Genomic DNA, 11460 nt, shown 5'->3' on the forward strand with positions numbered 1-11460 from the left:
TGTGTGTGTGTGTGTGTGTGTGTGTGTGTGTGTGTGTGTGTGTGTGTGTGTGTGTGTGTGTGTGTGTGTGTGTGTGTGTGTGTGTTGATTTATTAGGGACACAAATTTGTATAATGACATGGGTATTATACTGTTATTACAACGTAGTGGTTAATGAGGACATTTCATGTGTCCACATAATAAAAATATCTTTAAAAACATACTAAATAATGTATTATTAAAATGTAACCAAGTAGCTTTAAAAATATACTACAAATTACAATGTAAACATGGTTTATGAGAATATTTCCTGTGTCCCATAAATTAAATAGCTTTAAGAGGTGTGTGTGTGTGTGTGTGTGTGTGTGTGTGTGTGTGTGTGTGGGCATGTTTTCGTGAAATATCAGGACACAAATGTGTATAATGACATGGGTATGACATAGGTATTACAAAAAGAGGGTGAAATATGAGGACGTTCCCCATGTCCTCACTTTTCAAAATGCTTATAAATCACACAGAACAAGTTTTTTTTCACAGAAAGTAAACTGCACAGTCTCCTGTGAGGGTTAGGTTTAGGGACAGGGGCAGTGTAAGGGGATAGAAAATACGGTTTGTACGGTATAAAAACCATTACGCCTATGGAATGTCCTCACATTTCACAAAAACAAACATGTGTGTGTGTGTGTGTGTGTGTGTGTTTGTGTGTCCACCAACTGGCAGCAGGAAGTGTGTCACTTTCAAAAATGCTAAATCACTGTCTTGTTTTCACCCGATTTACTTCAAACTTCATCAGTATAATGACAAAACATGGCAGATGTAGACATACGAATGGATTCCTGATATTTTAAATACTGTTGCCATGGCAGTGTGTCAAAGTTTAATCATCTTTTGGCTGTTTTTGAGGCTCTTAGCATGCTTGAAATTGCTTGAAACTCAACACAAACATCAGAGATGTCAGCCAGTGGAAATGGGCAAAGCCTCAGAAATGGGTGTGTTGGAGGGGTGTTTATTACAACATAATCATGGTTTATGAAGACATTTCATGTGTCCCCGTAAATCAAAATAGCTTTTTTTGTGTGTGCGATATGTAGGCTTAGGGGTAGTGTAGGGGAATAGAATGTACAGTTTGTACAGTATAAAAACCATTAAGTCTATGGAATGCCCTCTGCCTGTCTTTCCCCTTCCCCCTCTCTATCACTCTGTGTGTGTGTGTGTGTGTGTGTGTGTGTGTGGGGGGGTCTCTCTCTCACCCTGTGAGTTTGTGTGTGTTTCTTTCTCTCAGTCCTTCCCCTCCCCCCTCACTCTCACTCTATCATTGTGTGTGTGTGTGTGTGTGTGTGTGTGTGTGTGTTTGTTTTTGTGGTTTACAAGGACTTTTGACCTGAATACGCACCAGCATTACGGGGACATTTGGGTTTATGAGGACAGGGGCCATGTCCTCATAATTCCGGCAGTGTAGATCACATTTACTATGTCCCAGAAGCACCCTCTCCAATTTTGGCGCGATGTCCTTACATACCACAAAACCCTGAAATTTTACTATACACAGTGTATCCCTGATTTCGGGAGTGCGCCCCTGGAGTCAGGTCCCGGTATAACACCTGCGTCTTTAAAAATTTGCATAATACACACAAGTGTAAGTTTTGAGGCCTCTGATTGGACAGATCGGTTCCGGTAGGCGGGAAATCGTGAAAACAAGATGGCGCCGGTGGGCGGAGCTTCATTCAGCTTCAGCATAAGTCTGTATAATAAGCAACATAATGCAAAATACTAATTATTTAAGTATTTTTACAAGTAATATATTAATTATATGATAAAATCCCGTTTATATTATGATAAGTGTGGTGTAGTCAGAGGTGTATGGGGCAAGTTAATTTCCTGTTTGGACCGGACATGAGAGGACTGCGGACCTGATGAAGGCAACTGTTATTTAAAGGTAAGTTATAACACTGTTTAATAATGTTATAATGCTTCTCTAATAGCCTGTGGGTCCGTTTGGCTTATTTGTGCATGTCCTGTTAGCTCTTCCCAGCTCGTTTTACACTTAGAAAGCAGCTAGCGCGTGATGCTAACGGTGCTAGCGCACTTATAGTGATTCTGTTTACAGAGAATCAGCGATGCTCGTCATTTAAAACTTGTTTAATAAAGCTGGTACATTATATTTTATTTACAGAGTATTGTTAAAGGTAATATTAAAGCTTAAATGTTACCCAGGTTAATAGAGATGCACAATATTTAAACAAAAACTGGTATGGCAATATTGATTTTTTCCCCTGCAATATATAATGCAAAATGAAAAACAATTTCACCAGATGACTTAAATAGCTTTATTTGGAAATAACTAATCATTCTAGAATGATTGGTGTGATTTTGTAGGGGTGTGCGTCTGCATAGAAAATGATAAACTGCAAGCATAGATACAAAAATATGAAATAAACAGTGCCTCATGTTTTCCAGGTAACGTTAAGTCTAATAGCATTTAGGAACAGTAATACGGGTATATAGAGTAATCAACTGTAAAATAACACTGCATAGTCTTTACTGTATACATCAGATATAATTATTCCTGGTTAAAGCTACAAAACTGATTTTTTTCTTTGTATTTGGATGTTTTATTGCAATTAATGACAGTCCGCAGCAGTTTATTAGGCTGTTTTCACTATAAGAGATCAACTATGATCCATATAGCCTACTTGACTTCACATAGGGCTATACTCCAATGTCACTACCATGAATAGGTATGAATGATAAAGCAATGTATTGTGCAGCCCTACAAGTTAATGTTCATGGCTTTAATGCATCACATTACATGTGTGTTCATTACAGTATGTCAGGTTGTGTGTGGCTTTACACCAGTTTTATGAGGACACCGTTTTATGAGGACATCATAAGAACATGTTCTTGATGTTTGACTTGACTGAAGGATCTCAGTGTGTTGTGTTAGTTTGAGAATCCTGGTCTATGAGGACACTAGTTTTACTGGGACACTGTGGTGCACATATGGAATACTAGGATCGATACTGATAACCCATAATTCACAGCTCATTTCGGCTAATACCAATATCGAAAAATATTTATTATAATTATTATAATATATATAATAATTGAAGAAGAAAAAAATAGGACCCTCGGTTGAAATTGGCTTTCAATATGTAATACTAAAATGAGTATTTATTTGTCTTTATTTTGTTTTGATTTTGATTTGCTCTTCTTTTTTTTCCAGATGATAACTGAGAAGAATCAGATTAAACCAAACAAGATACAGCAACTCTAAAGGTATCCAAGAAGGTAATGTAATAATTGAGTTATTCCTTAAAGAATAGAACAGATTTCAGCTCAGAAACAGATCGTTTGCCAGAGTTATCAGTCACTGAATTATGATTGTGTGTAAAAAGTGAGTCAGGATCACTTACTGTACAACTAGCACAGACGCAGTGTCTCGTATCACTCTCTCATACACACAAATACTGGAGCTCAGGTGCCGTCCAAATGTGTCTAGTGACCAGTGTCCCGGAAAAACTAGTGTCCTCATAGACCAGACTTCTGTCAAACTAACACAACACACTGAGTCAAAGTCAAACATCAAGAACATGTTCTTATGATGTCCTCATAAAACGGTGTCCTCATAAAACTGTTGTAAGACACACACACACACAACATGACATACTATAATGAACACGCATCTAATGTGATGCATAAAAGACATTAACATTACCTTGAAATATTGATTTGAAATTTAACTATTTTGTAATCTTGTATATTATCTCAAATCAATATTTTATGTGCAAATATTTATTGATGGGTAGTTATGTATGATTATCTGATTATCCTGTCCATGTTTATTTTGTATTAATTACTGGCTGACTGTACATTATCCCTTTGCTATATTCCATATATTATGTTTTTAGGTGAAGTGTTTCTGTATGTAACGCTTTATTTCATATGTTCAGATAAGCCGTCAGACCCAGCTGTCATCAGGCAGTGGTGATTGTGCTGCTCTTACTGTGGGTCTACATGAGGTAAGTGAGAGTTGTGCTGTAAGAGAATGAGCAAACCAAGCAAACACACGTGTGAGATCTAGGCTGTTCACATATTTACATCAGTGTTTCATGTCTAATTTGATGTTTTGTAGACTCTCTGTGAGGTTGATCCCTCCGCACTCTGTCCCAGTCAGAAGTCAGAGATACAGAGAGTACAGAAGGTATTGTTTTTTTTTTTTTCTTTTTGGAAATTAAAATTAGGGATGCACCAATATAAACATTTGGGCAGAGTTCGATAACTGATCGTTCTTTATATTTGAAAGCCGATAACTGATATATTGGCCGATTAATCTAAATCCAAATTTTATATACTTTGAGAGCCTGATTACAAAAACAAAAGGCTCATCATTAAAGCTCATCATCCTGTTCTTCGTGATCCCATTTTTCAATAAAAAAAAAATGACAACACTTTACAATAAGTTTTCATGTTGTTAGTGTTAGCTAACATGAACTAACAATGAATGAACAACACTTCTACAGGATTATTAATCTTAGTTAACGTTAATCTCAACATGTTTATGATCCAGTGTTGTATCTGTCATTTAGTGCACACTGTGAACTAACATCAACTCACATATTTTATTAACTCACATTAACAAAAGTTTTGCTCTGTTAGTTCATGTTAGTTAATGCAATAACAAATGTATTGTAAAGTTTTACCCAAAACATCTATTGCCTTACAAATAATAATAAATAAAATTAAATTAAAATGCAAACAAGTCATGGGCAACATTACTTAGGCTACATAAAGAATCAAATACCTGTGCCATGGATAAATCAAATCAAATGGACAATAAGGGAATTATTTTACTCATATTGTTGATGAAAATGATACAAGAACAATAAAAGTACTAGTTCTGATAAATAATGCATCAATACTTTTGAAAACATATTAACATTTTTAAAATTACAGTAATATTATGCGTGTTTAATAGGATGGTTTCAAATAACATGTGTTTGAGGTGCGCGCGCTAAAGCTGAAGAGCTGAATGAACACCCATAAACCCAAGCGCTTTTGTTTAGCTCAATGGAACACAACCTATATATGATCAATTAGATATTTATACAAAATAAACACAATATTACAACTCATACTTGCACAAAATCATGCATAGATGAACTTGAACTAAGTTACGTATTGAAACTCCTGTTGTGGACGCACGGCAACTAAACCCAAAGAATTCACAGCGCTTTATTCAGATAGTTTTCTCATTATAATGTAATTTATATATGACAGTCCCAATTATTGTTATTAATGTTCTGCGTTGAAGCCAATGAGCATCAGCGGTACAATGAAGAGCTTTGCTTGAGTTATTTAACTAATCCTAATCCATCCTATATGAGAGAAATCAAAGGTTTATACTACATAACTTTACTATCACGACTTATATCTGCACACATTGATGCAAATGCACAAGTGAACTTGACTGTGTTTGTCAAAATGTGGAACTCCTGTTGTTCAGCGCGTTCTTCCCACAACAGCGCTGAAGCACGGCAGCTAGACCCAAAGAATTCACAGCGTCTTATTGCAATAGTCTTCTCATTATAATGTTATGTATATATGACAGTCAGTTATTATTGTCCTGCATTGCTGTTTGAGCTCGCGTGTGGAAGAGATGATCACCGGTTGGCCTACAGTGAAGCACTTTACTGCAGCGTTCAGTAACTCATCCTGTCTGAGATAAATCAGATATACACAACATTTAAAAAATATTACATAATTCCACAAAATGCTGCGAATGCACAAACAAACTCTCCCTGTAACACCGCGCTGATTGTGATGCACCTTGACTGTGTCTTCCTTTTCAAAGTGATTCAAACATTTCACAACCATCATGGTGAACAGTACACATCTGAAGCTGCAGGAAATAATCCATTATTTATTAGTCTTTATATATCGGCCTCATTGTTATTATCAGATGGAGTCCAGTGTCTGTGCTGCTTCATTTGGATCATCTCTGAATCTTTGTCTGTAGTTGAATGTTTATCTCTTCTTTCTTTACCTTGCTTTCAGGTGAGCCCTGAGAAGGACCAGTTCTCATTGGATGATCAAGGCTGTGCTGAGATGGTAATAAAAAGAGCTTTGCATCATTTTAGAAAATGCTAGTCTAGTAAGAATCTTTTCATGTGTTTTTACTGATATGATTTGTCAAAACAATTCCATTTACACTTGGCCACATAAATGGGCCTTTGCAAAACGGATATATATCCATTTTTTTATTTCCATGCTATACGCTGGTTTAACGGTGTTCACGTCATCGTAAAACTACCGCTATGAGAAGCATTTTATTTATCATCAGCTAATTTCAAGATCAATAGGAGAGAGAGTAGCATCAGCACTGGTTAAATAATTTATTCTCACTACTTTTAATGAAGATGAGCGCTGTCATATCTGACTAGAACATGTCATATAGCCTAAAACACGCTCTCACTTGTTTATAATTTGGCAGTTTTGTGAGGAGTAAAGTTGTGGTAAACCATATGCGGTTTCAACAACCATCTGCATTTACACTTGTCCAGTTTCATCTGGAATGCGTCTCAGACCACCTCCTGAAGTGCTTTGAGTCACCGGATTTAATGCCGTCTCCAAATGTGTTTGTGTAATAACATAAATTGTCTTTGTATCTTGCGGCATGCGCTTTGGTAAAGCGTCTCTAAAATGAAATTAAAATCAAAAGCACGATAGAGCTTCGTGCCCTTATCAAATCACACAAGACGATAATGAAGTAAGTCTACAGTTTGTTGTGCTGCGTGTTTCAAACTGAACCGCACACTTTCCTCACTCCATCAGCTCATGATCTGGCATTGTCCACGCCTCGTTTCACAGCCAATAAATGCAGTGAACTCCATCTCTACATGTGCCTTGAGTTTAACATGCAGCGAGCACAACTTACACTCTATTAGCACATTTGCATTATATCCAAACTTTCTGTGGACAGTTGATTTACAGTATTTCACCCCATTTGTAATAAGATGCGTTTATAAACCTGTTTCCACTGAAACTGCAGGCTTCTGCCAGTATAACAGCTTAAGCGAAGAAATTAAGAAGGAAGTATTGTAAAATAAAATAATCATTATAAAATATACATTTTTCATTGACAGTAGTAGTATATTAGTATCTTAGCAACAATTCTAATAATAGTGATCTAAAAGTATTATAGTTATTATGGTAACACTTTACAATAAGGTTGTATTAGTTAACATTAGTTAATGCATTAGTTAACATGAACTAATCATGAACAATGCCTGTAGCTTTACTGTTTTTGTAAGGTTATCTTACTGTACATATTTACATTAGTTTACACAGCAGTTCACACACACTACGGATGAATATTTCTAACTCACCATCTTACTCTAAAGGTTAAAAATGCTGTTGTATTCCTTATCAACATTATTAAAACAAAGCATGTATATTATTGGATTTTGAGAACCTTATTATCACGTGTACCCTATTTCAACATTAACTGATGTGTTAACATTTGTAGGTTCATTAAATAATAATAAATGCTTTGTTAATGACAAGTCATGTTGATAAAGAGTCTACAAATGTTAATAACACATCAGGTAATGTTGAAATAGTGTACACTTTACAACAAGGGTAACAAAATCCATCAATACATGCTTTGTTGAATGTTAGTAATGATAGTAAAGTGCGTATAAACATGAACAACCTGTCTGTTGATGTTTAGATGGTTTCCACTTTAGAATTATGTTTGCCAACAGCCCAAAATCAATGGCTTAATATTAAATAATGTTGATAAGGTACACAACAGAATTTGTACCTTTAGAGTAAGATGATGCGTTAGAAATGTTCATTTTAAGCCAGTGGTTTTAAGACAGTTATATACGGTGTGTGTGTGTGTATATATATAGATCTATAATATATAATGCTGCAGTGTGTCAGTAGGTAATATCAGTTTACATTTCTAAACATTCCTTTTGCCATTAATTGTAATAATCAGTTATCAATAATCAGATTTTTGCACTTTTATATAGTGAAACTTTTCTAGAAGAACATTAATGGAATAAGTGTTGCACCAACATTGTAATTCTGGCCTATACCAATAAGTTGATCATGTTCATGTTGGTCAAAAACTTAAAAAGGAGGTGTTTAATATAACATTTCTTCTCCAGAATAATATTTTGAATGTCATTTGAAATGTGATTTTTTTTTAGATATCAGGTGTATATTCAGTTTTAAGATCTAGATACAGGTTTGCGTTATATCTGAGTTTCTGATCAGTGTATAACTGATTTCTTCCAGGTGTTCAGAAGATGCCCATTGAGAAAACCACTGAAGTTTCTCAAGGTACCTGAGGTTTAAATCAGAATACCTCCATCAGTGTAAGTACAGGAGCTCTCATATAGTTAGAGCTTACTAAAGCATGTGTTCTTCTGGACAGACAATGACAGTGAGGCAGAAACTGAAAGGACAAAACGTGTGCTGGTCAAATGCTGAAGTTACAGCTGTAATTGAACCTTTTAAGGCTCATATAGCCAAAGGAGAACTGGCCACACTGACTGAAAGACCACAGTGTAAGACCACTGAGGAGCCTGTTTTGGGAAAGCACAGAGGACAAAAGATATTTTGTAAGAAATCGTGGAATTACCTTGAAAAGCAAAGCCTAAAATAAGTGATGTTACATCATGTGTCTCATTTGATGCTGGATTATTATTTTGGTTGTTGGTTTTGTTAGTTCATTCTATAGCTAAACTTATGTAGAGCAGCAGAACATACTAAGAGCTCACTCTATACATCTAGAAGTTGAACTGTTCTTGAAAGAAATAGTATTATTATACGTTTCAAAACTATTATTGATCTGACTGCATTGGCACTATATGAGAACTGAAGTGAGCTGGACGATGACATGAGTGTTTTCTCCAGAGCTGCTATAGATCATGGCCGTCGGAACCATTGTATGTGTGCGGGAAAAGACCCACCCACTTTTTACGATCAATGATATTGGACCCACTCACTTTTACCGTCTGTAATTCAGCACGTCTGTGCACCAACCCTTAACCATTATTAAACACGTTAGACGCTTTATTTCAACTTTTCTAATATTTTCTTCATTTCTATTGGAAATAAATGCCTTTCCGATCTGATATGTGATGGAAAAAGGGAGTAGAGTGAGTTCGGCAAAAGGTGGATTCGAACCGCGGGTCGATTTGCGTCAGCTTGATGCCATGCGTCTCACCCGGCACTATTGCTGCTCTCACTGATACGGTGATTTCCGTTTTTTTGTCTGGCCCAACCAGACGTTTAGCAAACAAGGCAGTATATTTCTACTTAATGTAAATGCCGTCTACTCCAGTAAAAATATTCTGAGAGGACCCACCCACTTTTTTTTTTGCTTCCGGCGCCCATGCTATAGATGATATTAACTAAAGGAATAACTGATGATTTCTACAACATAACTCAATCAACACTGAACGATGACACTATACTCTTCTAGAGCTGCTCTACAGTCCAAACTAACTTCATAATCAAATATCATTTTAATAAATGTAATAATAATACATAATTTTCCTGTTATCACTGTTTTCCTCTAAGCTGCTTTGAAACTCTGACTCGACAATTGTGAAGAATTGTCTTTTTGGGTAAAGCGTCTCTTATAAGTCGTTTCTCTATATGCTGCAGCATTTATTGCATGTCGAGTGGGTTAATTTAATATATATCAAAGCTGTTTAATGACTGATTTCAGATGTGCCTGTTTCCAAATGGGCTGTTTTGTCTATCTTTCCGAAGCTTTGTAATGATGCTGTATGCTTTCTGAAACATGTTTTTATGTTCGAGGGTGTCACTTTCCTCTTAAAATGGCATGACATGATGGTATCACATGGTAAAACTTGAAAAACTCAATGTTTATGTTAATATTTTAAGTCATAATTAAAGCACTTCTAAAACACTTTGGTCCCTGTAATGTTGTAAGTTTTTTTGTGTAATGTATTGGAGATCCGGTCCTCTTAAATCACCTTAGTCTTGGTAATGCACCATATCTTCAGGTGTGTGTGTGTGTGTGTGTTGTGGGCATGAACCATTAAACACACACGTCCTTATAATGTTGGATTGTGCAGTTGTGTATTGTGTTTAAAGATCATTCCTCTTAATTCACCTTAGTCTTGGTAATGCGCAGTGTTTTCAGGTTAGTGTGTGTGTGTGTGTGTGTGTGGTCATGTACCAGTAAAACACACTGGCCCCCGTAATGTTGGATTGTGCAGCTGTGTATTGTGTTTAAGATCCAGTCCTCTTAAATCACCTAAGTCTTGGTAATACACTGTGTTGTCGCATTTGTGTGTGTGTGTGGTCATGTGCCTGTAAAACACACTGGTCCCTGTAATCCACTGAAATGACATATTTTGTGTATTGTAAAACGAGTGTCCTCATAATACGGTCGGGCCCCAAAAATCACAATTATGTCATAGGCGGGAACATTTCAGGATGGGCGGGAATGTCCTTGAGTACCACCAAAATATCATATTGTCATATTTTCTGTTCTGTTGTGTGTATAGAATATTTGAAGTCAGATTTGTGATCTGCAGATTAAAACAAAATTTTTGATAGTTTTATCACCACTGTAGGGCATTGGGAAAGGGGTGTCCCTTTATACCACCACCATACTGGTTTGGCCATCAAAGTCCTTCTATACCACAAAAACAAGTATGTGTGTGTGTGTGTGTGTGTGTGTGTGTGACTTTCTCTCTTGATGATGATAATTTAACCCTTTCATATAGGCTATCACAAATAACTATCACTTGAAATAAAAAGTCATGTGATGTGTTTGCCAAGATCACGTATGATGCACATGTCTTTAAATTAATTATTTACTGATATAATATAAATGTATTAAAACATAAATTTCACATGATTTTATAAAAGTGGCTATTTATAATAAACTTCCATAAAATGTAGACACACATCTTACTCTTACCTGACACTGATATTAAAATCATCTTTGCAGTTTCTGTGATTTGGCTCCATTTATACATTTTTTTATTAACATTTTTTTATTGGACCACCCATATTGAAATGAAAGCATGCTTTATTGTGCATAAGATTGGTGCACAAACGGTAGCTAAGGTAGCTCAAAAACACATGAAGAGAAGTGTTAGAATAAAACAACATCAGCATTCGAATGGTATTCTGAACTCATTCCAATTTGACCTTTGACATAATCTGACATGAAATTCATATAAATTGAATTGATCTCATAGATGTGGCTGTTGTGGTTTGTGGTCATAGCAGCACCAACTGCTGCAGTTAATGTGGTGAATACAGATGACTTTGACATAGTCCTTTTATGTTTTTCCATTTTAAATGCCTATTGCCTGCCGTGCACAGTTAAGCTGATGCCACCGGCGTGGCGGTGCCACCGGCTTGGGCCCGTCATCGCTGCTCGCAGCTTTAATTCTTCTTCTTCTTCTCCCAAATGAATCGCTT

General features: G+C 36.1%; 1 long non-coding RNA gene across 1 annotated transcript; it reads left to right on the plus strand.

Annotated features, from left to right (window-relative positions):
* Window positions 1-1778: 1778 nt before the first annotated feature.
* On the plus strand, window positions 1779-4160 carry LOC307126083. The gene is made up of 4 exons (XR_013816449.1): window positions 1779-1915; window positions 3203-3267; window positions 3930-3998; window positions 4112-4160. It is a non-coding gene; the product is annotated as an uncharacterized lncRNA (long non-coding RNA).
* The last annotated feature ends 7300 nt before the right edge of the window (window positions 4161-11460 follow it).

This window comes from Gobio gobio (genome assembly GCF_949357685.1).
Source record: "Gobio gobio genome assembly, chromosome: 5".
Classification (NCBI taxonomy): domain Eukaryota; kingdom Metazoa; phylum Chordata; class Actinopteri; order Cypriniformes; family Gobionidae; genus Gobio; species Gobio gobio.